Raw genomic sequence first — 13139 nt, 5'->3', positions numbered from 1 at the left:
CAATCTGGACCATCCAATCGTCCCCTGAGCCCGCACACACCCAGTCCGTCCGATCGGCCGTGCACATCACGCTGTGACGGAACGCTCTCACCTATCCCGTCTCTATCATTTCTCCCATGCTCCATCTACTTTTTTTTTTTTCTCGCCTTAGGGTTCCCGTCGATGCCGCCGATTCTCCCCTGAGTCCATCCTTCCTCTCAAATGATCCAGGCGAGGCCGAAGACGGCGGTGGCACGCGAGATCTCCTAAGTGACGAGTGCGGCCCGCTGCTCGGGATTCACTGTGGAGGTGGTGCACAGTGCGCGGTCTTTCATACTTCATCCACCACCGCCCTAGCCCCTCCTCCTCCGCCGGAACCCAACCGTCGTTCAATCCTCCTCCCATTGAAGATTACCGGAACAACCGCCCCAGCCGGCCCGTTCGCGTTCTAGATGTGGCTCGACCACCACATTTCCCACACCCATGGGAAGGGCTCCAAAACGGGAGAGCCATCCCTCGACGGATCTGAGCGGGGGAGGGAAGCCGTGGAGAGATTGACGGATCTAAACGCCATCCCTCGCTGTGGGTCGCGAACCTCAATGCTTCCCGAGGTCGCTGCCATCTCACTCCATGTTCGACGCAACGGGCTGCAGCGGCGCAAACTGACCATAGGTGCGGCGTTCTCCACAGCTTCCGCCTTCATGAGGAAATCCCCTTCTTCTTCCCCTCTCATGGACCTCTGCCACCCTCTCCTGATTTGCGTTACCATGCTTTTCTACTTTGACCACAACACGCAAGCCGGGTAGGAAGGATTACAAGGAACAGGAGAGCCATCGCCTCGACTCTGTCCTGGACAGACTCGGCAGGGTGGCTACAGAGAACAACAAAGTTGGGTAAACTGAGTAGAATTACAGGTAGGTTTTGTGAAATGGGAATCGAGTCAGGTGGCGTGCTTGCCCGCAGAAATAACAACGACATTGAAGAAGAGGTCCAAGGAGAGGATCCTTAGCACACTCTGGATACAGAGTCTCTCGAGTGGATGAAGAGGTAAGCTTGTTATTGTCATGTACTCCTATTTATAATCGCTCAATGCTGAAATATTTCTTTCCCTAACCTGTTGTAAAAAAATTGGGTTATGCCATATAGATGCTGACCCACTATGGCTAGAGTAGTATACGAGACTGCTCTTTTTTCATGAGGTCTTTAAAATGTTGCTCTTCGTATTATTGTAGTTTTTACTGATTTTTTTTATGGAACTATGTGTAGACTCCAGACTGGCATCACTGTATTCTGCCGTTTAGAGAAATCAATCTATTGCTGAACGCAGAACAGAAAATGTGGTGCATCTAGAAATTAGTTCTACATTTGACTTCATTTAGCGATGCAGAAATTTGACGGAAACTGAGTATCTTTTTGTTTGGTGCAGGATGTTGTTGTGCCGAAAGAAAACATGGCAATTGCAAGGCATGCAAGCCGGGCTATGTTTCAGCAATTTTGAACCAATACTGTATGGGCAGGCACATACGGGAAGTGCTCGGTTTGGATTACTTTTGTTTCCATACTGGAGTCAGCAGGAGGGGAATTGGAGGTTCTTGCTCCTCTGCAAAATCAGTCCGCCAGCTTGCCCCAAGAGAAGAGTTTGATCAAAACAACATCTATCTGATCAAGCACACATGGCTAGAGTAGCATACGAGGAAGAATTTGACTGTAAGTGGCGATGGTTTTCACATGTGATCTGTTGTGCTTCCACACACATTATGACCTACAAATTTCCATTTGATTTATTGTCCAAGAGGACCATCGGTGCTAAAAGTATCATACTCATGCAGGTCATGGATCATGTTGGTATAGAGGCACATGTTTGCTCTTCTGTCGCGTATAGCCATTGGAACATATACATTCATGTGCTAGAGCTTGTTTGGTCAGGAGATGCCAGCCCAAAAGTTAGAAAATCACGCAACAAAGAATTTATTTTAAAGGTAAGAATAATCATTGGAGTAATAAGAATCTACAAAAGGTAGCACATTTTAAGTTTCTGAGGTAGGTGGTGCATGAGAAATGGAATCATGTGGTGATTTGTCATTTGGTTTCTTTTTCTTTATTTATTTCAGTACATATAAGTTATAAAAGGTCGCATTTATTTTAGCATTGATGCATGAATGGTTTACTCCACTAGACATATTGTGCGCAATTAGCTGGGATGTTTGTTTTTCTGGTCCATTATCTATTTTTCACAGTAATAATATACAATACAGTCGTAGGACAGATACGTGTGCTAACCAAATACAGATAGCTCAACAAAATTGTAATCAAATGGTGCTTGCCTGCTGTAACATCCCAAATTTTAAAACAAAGAATAAAATGAATTTCACTTATTTCAAATTTTGGAGCCAACAAAAACTTTAATGGAACCACTTGATATGCATAGTATTCGAGTATGTATGATGTGATTTTTGCCATGATAGTTTGTTTGATGTATTGAACATGTTTCTAAACCCTAAACCCTACCCTTTTCAACACCAAAGAGGAACAAATAAAAAGAAAACAAAAGAAAAGAAAAAGCCTATGTGGGCATATAGCCATATTTACAAATCTTGACCTATGCCCTTTTTATTTTACCAAAATGGTTGTAAACCATTGTTAAACCCAACCTAACACTAACTAAACCCTAAACCATGATTATTTGGATCAAAGAGAGACAAAGAAAAAGAAAAGAAAATCAAAATAGTTTCACATATGAGGCTATGGTTATTTTTGCAAAACTTTGACCTAAGCCATTCTACCTTGTGTCAATGGTTTGGAAATATTACTAAACTAATAATAATCACTTTTGAATCAAAGAAACACAAATCAAATCAAAAGAAATAGCAAAACCAAGTGACATGTGATAATGGTCAAATCTGCCAATTTTAACATGTTACCCACTTTGAGCCCCTGTATTAAGAAATTTTTAAACTAAACTCTCTCAACTCTTTGCACCTCATCCAAGACCTCATCAAGGTGAACACTTTTGGTAAAGACCAACCTTGCAAATTCTCTCTTATTTACTTAATATAATCAAGCAAAGATGCAACATCAAATCAGATTTAAGATCATGTCACATTTGGATTTTTCCAATTCAACTCCACTTTGCAAACCAAGACCACCAAAATGTGCCAAACATTATTTGAATCACATCCACCAAAGAGTTTGGCAAAATTCAAAAACTTGGTTCATGCGGCCATTGTGTCGAGCACCTGGTGTGCACAAAACTACCAACTCAACACACTCTATTATCCAATGGTTTCTTGACTAAACCTTCTGCGATTAGGTCACCACTCACTCCCTCTGGCATTCCCTGGACCAAACCATCCACTTGCACCCTTGGTCAAAGCAAAGAAATGACCAGAACTGGCCATGCCGTGAGCTCATGCACACACCATGCCATCCCCCTCTCCACCCCTCTCCAGCCTGCAGCACCATGTCCCGGAGACTCCCCTCACTCTCCTGCACATGCTTGTCCACGCTGTTGACCGAGAAGAAGCCAGCACGGGCCAGCACAGGACCTGCCCATGACCGCCAGTGACGCCAGGGCGCGCATGGTCGCGACGCACGGGCGTGCCAGAGCGCGACGTCGCCCCGTCAGCTCCGACCACGCCTCGCCATCAGCGCCCGCCAAGAGAGTCACCTGGACACCAGCAACGCGCCAGACACGCTCTCTCTCTGTCCCCCGAGCCTTATCACTGTCGTCCTCGTCCCCGTCGTCCGCCATGGGACTGCCAGCTTATGTCACGCTCCCTGTCGCGTCTGACCACCGTTCACTGTGCCATCAAGCGCGTGATGACCGCCATGACACCAGGAACAGAGCAGCGTCCATGCCTTGCCCCTTCGCAGCTCCAAACGCCGTCGCCATGCTCGACCTAACCCGTGCGCCTCGGACTCGAGCGCTCGCTATAAAAGGAGGCCACCCCAGCTCCAAATCTCCACACCATTCGCCTTCTCTCATCTCAGAACCCATCCTCTAGCCTCGCCTCGCCTCAGTTTACACCGTAGACCACCAATTGCTCGCCGGAGTGCTGCGGAGCCGCCGCAGAAGAAGAAGAAGAAGAGGATTGGCGCCACCCCTGGAGACGCCGCCAGTACCAGGAGAACCGCCGTCGTCGACAACCTCGCCCTGCATCGTCGCCGATCATCGCCGGAGCGCTGGTGAGCCGCCGACCCCCTACCCTCGCCGCGGCCAGTACACGATCTCGTCGGAGACGACGACGACTGTGCGCCGTTGGATCGCGTTCTAATCCAACACTCCTCTCGCACGCGTACCGTTTTGGGTTTTAAACCCCGCTGATAGGTGGGGCCCTCCCTGTCAGGTAGCCCACTGCGCACTGGCGCGTAGTGGGGCCGACCCAATTCGTTTCCCGCCTGGCCCGTATAATTCAAATTGGAATTATTTGTTTTAGATGAAATTGAATACTAGTGTTGATTCAAAATACAATAAAACAAAATCTACTGAGCCAAATTTCATGAATTTTATATATCTGGAAAGCTTATGAAATTATCTATCTAACCCAATTAGTCTCAACCCTTGAACCATTGTAGATCACTTGCAATGAAAATAACAAAGCAGTAGGTTTTTAAATTTCAAACAATTATTAAAAATCAACCATAATGAATTTTGAGGTGCTTCAAATTCTCATAATTCACATTTCAAAAAATCTAATTGTTTATGCAGAAATATGACATGGTTGTTTCATATGATCATGGGCTAGATTCAAATAGTGGCTATGTGACCATTTCTAGCTCATTTAAATTATTTCAAAAATAGTATTTAAATTCTATGAGGTGTAGCATCTCATTTAAATCACTTTCCCAAGTAATTCAATGTGAGGTGATGACATTAGACTTCATGACCCCATATGTTAGTACCTGAGAATATTAAATCCCTTTCCAAAATAATAGTGATTAAATGGTATGAGATATTTTATCTCATTTAAATCATTTTCTCAAATGATAAATATGAAGTGTTGACTTTGGTCAACATGATCTCATACATATGATTTGTGGATATTAAACCTTAGTAATATTCAATGAGAGGAAATTATTTCTCAAAAGAAATAAATAGAAACCCTAATAAATATTTCAATGAGAGGAAATTATTTTTCTTAAAAGGAAACAAAGCCAACCACCAAGTTAATAATGTTGTGATGCTAGATTAGCTTGTGTGATCACTTTGGGTGTTAAGTCTAGTGCTTAAGATTTATTTGGTGATTGTATACCTCGTATCCGTTTATAGACGCTAGTATCGAAGGCTACGGGGAAGAGGAAGTCTTCTACGAAGAAGAAGAAAACTTTGACCACTTTACCAATCAAGGCAAGCTATACTCTTGCAAGCTACCCTAATGCAAAGCTCTACTAGAGCAAGACACCATTGCATTATTACTTTATGTTTAATGATCCAATTCCAAGTTTTTATCCTTACAAGCTTTTACTTTGATTATCCAAGCTTACTTTATAGTTAACTTTGGTCTAAGTATAGAGTACCACAAGAGTATCAAATTTAGCCTAGAGAGCTACAAGCTAGCTAGCACCCCTCATGACTAGTTTCTAGTGCTAAACTAAAACTGAGTACTCCCTCCGTCCCGGTTCACAGGGCTTACATAATTCTTCATCAAGACCAAGGCAGCATTTGATTGGACGTTAAAACTAAATCCAGCGTCTTGGCTCTCTCCAATCAGTTGCACTTCCTATTTAATTGGAATGCTAACAGACAGCTCAATCTCTTTCACACAGCGCATGCATGGAACCCCAGCCCCACATAAAACTCGTTTGGCCCACCCCACCCGCATGCATTAGCTTGTTTCAGCCAGCTAAAATAAAGGAGAAGAGAAGGTGGAGAGTAATTAGAGGAGTTTACTAGTTGTAATTAAATGCATGCAGGTCTTAGTGGGAAGGTGTTGTGGGACAAATGTTTTTTCAGATTAGGCCATGTGAACTGGGACGGAGGGAGTACTCTAGATGGGAACTTGTGAATAAAATGACTTTGAAAACCTTGGAATGATGAGTCATTCTATTGGAAGATTTTGAAGGTGAATATGACTTGAATGACAGGGTGAATCTTGACAAAAACTGATGATTTGGTTCGGATGCGATACCATTCCAATTTTAGAGTACCCCCACAATACCTGATCATGGGTAGGGCTTAACTAGAAACTTATGCATTTTAGTATGGGTTCCCTCTAAACAAGCGTCATAGGGGTTATGCCGAGGCTGCCTCCATTGAATGTGAAATGACGTGAAAATGAGGTGAATGTCCTACCCAAGCCCTGTGCAGTTCCCAGGATGACGGTTTGCCATGACTGGGAGGCCAAGCTCATGGGGAGAGGTGCCTATACTAGGGTATGTAAGTGAAAGGTTATGGTTGATGATCCGCATACTGAGTAGATTATTCAGGGCTATCCCTGACGGGTGTAATCAAAAGTTGTGGCACAAGTGTACAACCTCTGCAGAGTGTAAACCTATTCGAATAGCCGTGTCCACGGTTATGGACGGTTGGAAAGGCCATACGGTTCCGTCATCAGACCATTTTCAAAATGTGACATATGACTGGTGACCTGAACTTGAAAGGTGAATTTGACTTGATCAGAACCGAGTTGTGGGAATGACACTAATGTTCCCACTTGAGTTAGTTAGGCAAATAAAGAGTCTTTTTTTAATAAGGGCTTATGAAATAAAACCGGCTTTATGCAAATGAACCTAGAGCTTAGAACCCCATTGCTATAGATAATAGTGCTTACACTAGTATTAGTTTGCGAGTACTTTAAAGTACTCATGGCTTTGTCCCTGGCTATTCAAATGGCCAGACTATGAAGAGGAGCACCAGTACCATGAAGATGGACAACAGGACGTCTATGATAACTAGGACTACTCCTGACGTCAAGCGTTGCCTGTGAAACAGATGGACCGCTACTACGCTTCTTCCGCTATGTGTTTTGTATTTGATCTTTAGATCAACTATGTTGTAAGACTGGATCATGTGATCCTTTGTTGTAAGACAATTATGGTTTGTAATGAATGATGTTCTGTGATATCAATCTATTATGTCTCGCAAAAACAATATTCCTGGGATTGCGATGTATGGCCTAATAGGCACCTGAAATTAAAAATCCGGGTGTTGACACCTGCTTATGCTAATCATCCAACACAAGCCTGTTAAAAGGTTTCTTCTCTGTAGAGGCTAGAAATTAAATATCAAATCCACATGCTTAATTTGAATGGTATGTATCCACTAATTAAAATACTCACAACTTCTATGTAATATATATTTGCATGTATTTATATCTTAGTCAGTGTGCATGATGATGTTTAATTTCTTTACAGGACCAGCCAACTATTTACAGACGTGTCTACAACTAGCCAGTGCTCATATAAGTAATGTGTTTGTTTGTATTCCCAGATACACACCGGCGTAGAGACCGCCTTCCTGCTCTAGGAACTCTCCATATCGCCCGCTTGGCTGCACTAGGGACTTGCCGTTGTCGACTGCCGAGACTTACTAGCGACCACGACGCATGCCGCTAATGACGCCTGTCTTGCAGCTGACCCCGATGCACCCTACCTAGACCAGGAGGTTGTCACTGATATGTCTCCAACGTATCTATAATTTCTTATGTTCCATGCTAGTTTTATGACAATACCTACATGTTTTGCTCATACTTTATATCATTTTGATGCATTTTCCGGCACTAACCTATTAACAAGATGCCGAAGCGCCAGTTCTCGTTTTCTGCTGTTTTTGGTTTCAGAAATCTTACACAGGTAATATTCTCGGAATTGGACGAAACAAAAGTCAAACTTCCTATTTTCCACGGAGGGTTCCAGAACATCGAAGAAGAGTCGGAGGCGGCCAGCAGGGGGCCCACCCCACAGGGCGGCGCGGCCAGGCCCCCAGGCGCGCCAGCCTATGGGGAGGCCACCCCCTGGCTCCTCCGAGGCCGCCCTTCCGCCTATATATTCTCCCCGTCGCGAAAACCCTAAAATAAGAAGTCATATTCCACGAAGAGTTCCGTAGCCGCCGCCATCACAAAGACAAGTTTCGGGGGACAGAAGTCTCTTTTCCGGCACGCCGTCGGGACGGGGAATTGCCCCCGGAGTCATCTCCATCGACACCACCGCCATCTTCATCGCCGTTGCTGTCTCCCATGATGAGGAGGGAGTAGTTCTCCCCGAGGGCCGAGGGCTCTATCGGTAGCTATGTGGTTCATCTCTCTCTCCCATGGTGTGATCTTTATGTGATCATGAGCTTTGTATCACTATTAATCTATGTGCTACTCTAGTGATGTTATTAAAGTAGTCTATTCCTCCTCCATGATGTAAAGTTGACGAGTGTGTGCATCATGTAGTACTTGGCGTAGGTTATGATTGTAATCTCTTGTAGATTATGAAGTTAACTATTACTATGATAGTATTGATGTGATCTATTCCCCTTTCATAGCTATTGTTGACAGTGTGTATGCTATGTTAGTACTCGGTCTAAAATGCAACGGTTTATTATGCACTCTAGAGGTTACTTTAATATTAACTCCGGATTCACTCTCCAAGGTGTGACGGTGACAGTGTGCGCATCGTGTGTGATTCCTTTATGAAGTTGTGGAGCTTGTTTACTCCGGCTTGAGGGTGCTCTTGTAGCCCTACACAATGAATGGTGTTTGTTATCCAACAAGAGAGTGTTTGAGAGTAGCATTTATTTATTTAATTATGTGATCATTGTTGAGAGTGTCCACTAGTGAAAGTATGATCCCTAGGCCTTGTTTCTAAGCATTGAAACACCGTTTCTAACAAGTTCTGCTACATGTTTGCTTGCTGCCATTTTTATTTCAGATTGCAATTGCTACTTATAATCATCCATATTACTTGTATTTCACTATCTCTTCGCCGAACTAGTGCACCTATACATCTGACAAGTGTATTAGGTGTGTTGGGGACACAAGAGACTTCTTGTATCTTAATTGCGGGGTTGCTTGAGAGGGATATACTTGACCTCTACCTCCCCGAGTTCGATAAACCTTGGGTGATTCACTTAAGGGAAACTTGCTGCTTGTTCTACAAACCTCCGCTCTTGGAGGCCCAACACTTGTCTACGGGAATAGAAGCGTGCGTAGACATCAAGCTATTTTCTGGCGCCGTTGCCGGGGAGGTAAGGTAAAAGGTATTCACATCCTCCGACTACTAAGCTATTTCCTAGCACTGTTGCCGGTGAGTGAGTGCTCGAAGGTATCTCCTTTAGATTCTGCAATTTTATCTTTTTGTTTCTTGTTTTTATATTTCACTAGTTAGGCATAATGGAAAACAACAAATTTAGTGATCTTTTTAATCTTTTTCCTGAGTTAAGACATGAATTGTTTGATGCGAAAATTAAAAAACCTATGGAACCTTATTTTCATGCTAGTAGCAATGTTATTAGTATGAACGCAATTACTGCCAATGCTATGGAAAAGTCTAAGCTTGGGGAAGCTAGTTTATATAAAAATAATCTTTTTTGCTCCTCGGCTTTGGAAGAAATATTTTGCCTTGATAATTCTTTGTCTCCAATATGTGGTGATTCGAATGATGCTTGTGATATTCCAAATCCACCTACTGAAAGTATTCCCTTCAAGATACCTATGAAAATTGTTGAACTTGCTATGAAAAATTGCTATTTTGGAGATGGGACTGTCCATCCTAGTGATCATTTACTCTTTATACATGAATTATGCGAGTTGTTCGAGAGTGCAGGTATTTCAAAGGACCAAGTTAAGAGGAAGCTATTCTCTATATCTCTGAAGGGCAGATCTGTGGAATGGTATAAGATGCTGAAGAATGATCGATCTATTGGTTGGGAGGAAATTGTACCTCTCTTTTATTCTAAATTTTATCCTCCTCATGAAGTGCATATTGATAGGAATTACATTTATAACTTTTATCCTCGTGATGGAGAGAGTATTTCCCAAGCATGGGGGAGATTGAAGTCACTAATGCTCAAATGTCCCATTCATGAGCTTCCCCGTAATGTTATTATTAATAATTTTTATGCAAGGCTTTCAGGACACCACAAGGACTATCTAGATGCCTCGTTTGGAGGGATCTTTCACAAGCAAGGAGGTTGAAGCTAGATGGGATCTTCTTGAAAGAATTCAAAGCAATACTGAAGATTGGGAGAATGACAAAGGTAAAGAATCACGTATAAACTACGAGTATGATTGCATTAAGTCTTTCGCTCAAACTGCTGATTTTCAAGAGCTTAGTGCTAAATATGGTCTTGATCCTCAAATTATGGTCGATTGCTATAGAGCCTTTGCTTCTCATATTAATGTTCCTAAAGAAAATTGGTATATGTATCATGAACCTTTTAAAGACACTTGCATGGAAAATGAAATTGTTGTTAATGATTGCAATAAACATGCTCAAACTTCTGAAAATGCTACTTCCTATAAGCAAGTTAATTTTTGTGGATTTCATAGACCTTGTGAAAAGAATAAAATTGAAGAAGAATATTGTATCCATCACAGGAATGAAAAAACTAGAAAGTGGTCTAGGGCTCTAGATGATCTTGGTGAAAAAGTTTGTGCCCTCTATCCTTTTATTTGTGAACTTTGCCATAGAGTGGGACATTTTAATTTTCAATGCTCCTCCAATGATAATTTGAACCTTATGAGTGCTGCAAATTTATATTGTGATGATGAAATCACTCCTAATCAGCATGATGAACTTACTTTATTTTTGGGGTCACTACAAGAAAAGTTCTGATAGACAACGTCTCAAAATCGTCCGCTAAGGGGTATTTTTCGTCGCCTATGGGCCTAACCCGACGATATGGGTTCTGTTGTGGAAACTGCGTCAGGCAAAGTCCAACGACGTTTTTTTCGGTCCGTCGCGCTTGGGCGCCCTTCCGCCACGGAAAATCGGACCGTTGCGCAAATGTTTCCGGAGCTCGTTGACCGCCGACGTCATGCAACCGACACGTGGCGTACGCCGTTAACCGGCGGTTAACGGCGTTAACCGGCTGAAACCCCGTGGTAGATGGTAGGCCCACACGAGGCTCGCCACGTCTTAAGCGGGCCGGGCCGGCCGACATAGTTTGACCGGTCAACTATATAGCTGGGCTGGTCCATTAGTTACGTGGGCCGGGCCTAACATCTAAGGTTGATCGGTCAAAACTTAAATGGGCCGGCCCATTTAACATGTGGGGTCCACCTTACGACAGAATCGGGCCGCCCAAGAAGCAAGTGGGCCGGGCCAAAACACAGGTGGGTCCCACTTTCTCGTTAAAGGGCCGACCCATTTAGTGTGCGGGGTCCACCATATAGCAAGTGGGCCGGCCAAAAACACAGGTGGGTCCCACTTTCCGGCTTAAAGGGTCGGCCCATTTAGTATGTGGGGTCCACCATATAGCAAGTGGGCCGGCCCAACAAGATAGTGGGCCGGGCCAAAAACACAGGTGGGTCCCACTTTCCTGTTAAAGGGCCGGCCCATTTGGTGTGTGGGGTCCACCATATAGCAAGTGGGCCGGGCCAAAAGCACAGGTGGGTCCCACCTTCCTGTTAAAAGGCCGGCCCATTTAGTATGTGGGGTCCACCATATAGCAAGTGGGCCGGCCCAACAAGATAGTGGGCCGGGCCAAAAACACAGGTGGGTCCCACCTTCCTGTTAAAGGGCCGGCCCATTTACCATGTGGGACCACCATATAGCAAATGGGTTGGCCCAACAAGATAGTGGGCCGGCCCAATAAGCATGTGGATCCCACTATCGTGTAACCGGGCCGGCCTACTAAAGAAGTGGGCTGGCCCAAAATGAAAGTGGGTCCCACACTATCGTAAGTGGGCCGGCCCAATCTGTTGTAGTGCCCTACTTGTTTGACTAGTCAACTTGCATTAAATTTCATGAGCCTAAAATCCGATATCAATGATACACACAATTACATACACAAATAAAACAAGTAGGAAAATTACAAGGCAATTAATGTGCCCAAATAAAAAAATTACATAGAATCATTGAGGACTTCTATTAGCATCATCAATAACACGTTGACATTTGGCAATCGCCTTGATTGAATCTTGTGTACTCTTTGTCAACATATCAGCTACGGATCTTAAAGCAGCAATACCATGTCTTTTATAAAGTACAGCCTTGAGATATTTACTGTTTGATGAAAGCAATGGTCTAGGTTGACGGCTATGAGAAGATGCATCGAAGAAATATCGAACTTTTTGTGGGCCTCACTTCTAATGAAGATTGCTTCATCACAACTGCATTCTGATAATAATGCAAAAAGAGTTGAACGATGAACTATGCAAACATTTATTATGCAATGTAGATATAAGATAATAACAAGTTGCATAAATAAGACAATGTATGGAACTTGTACTAAGCACAAACTTACATCATAATGTTGCAAAGGGTCGCTACAGATCCTTTTTTGGCGACTATCTTCTAATGATGACTGCTTCATTAAAACTGCATTCCGGTAACATTGCAAACATAGTTACAACAATTAACTATTCAAACATGTATTACGCAATGTAGAGATCGGATAACAGACATGTAGCGTAAATAAGCACAAGATAAGATAAGATGCATGTACTAAGCACATACCGGCTCGCTGCAGGTCCTTCTCTTGCGTGCACTAGTCGTGGTCAACATGCCTCGTCATTTTAGATTCAGCCATCAAGTGAAATGCTAGTCCTCCTCGCTCCATTGTCCTTAATCTCGTGTTTAGATATCACATTTAAGACCAAGTCAGCTGGTTTCAAATAACAAAAAACTTGAGCTGCCAAATGAATAAGCCAATATTTACCGGATATCGGATTAAAACCAACTAGATGTTGCTTTGCATGAGATACGAATTTCAGACATTCAGATTTAGAATAGGGTAATGCCAAGGTTTTCCACATAAAGTAAACTGGCATTAAGAATGACCAAATGTCAGGTTCAAATCAACTTCGCAGTTTCTCCAAGACAAGCATATCAAATAGGCAGAAACATAGTGTTATCACCAGATTTTGGCTAAATCAGGAGATGGGCCGTAAGGGAGATGGGCTTGGAAGATTACACGTAGAAGATCTCTGAAGCGGCCTTGCACGAGGGGTTTGGGCTAGATTGCCCGTGTATCTGTAATATAGTAGATCGCATCTTAGATTAAAAGATAGAGT

At 43.3% G+C, this 13139-nt stretch overlaps 1 long non-coding RNA gene across 1 annotated transcript; it reads left to right on the top strand.

Annotated features, from left to right (window-relative positions):
* The first annotated feature begins 455 nt into the window (after positions 1 to 455).
* LOC124705460 lies at positions 456 to 7475 on the top strand. Its single transcript, XR_007004022.1, has 4 exons — positions 456 to 1026; positions 1406 to 1686; positions 1809 to 1958; positions 7409 to 7475. It is a non-coding gene; the product is annotated as an uncharacterized LOC124705460 (long non-coding RNA).
* Positions 7476 to 13139: the final 5664 nt, after the last annotated feature.

Source organism: Lolium rigidum, chromosome 4 (assembly GCF_022539505.1).
Source record: "Lolium rigidum isolate FL_2022 chromosome 4, APGP_CSIRO_Lrig_0.1, whole genome shotgun sequence".
Taxonomy (NCBI): domain Eukaryota; kingdom Viridiplantae; phylum Streptophyta; class Magnoliopsida; order Poales; family Poaceae; genus Lolium; species Lolium rigidum.
This window is presented reverse-complemented; position numbering and strand designations above follow the sequence as displayed.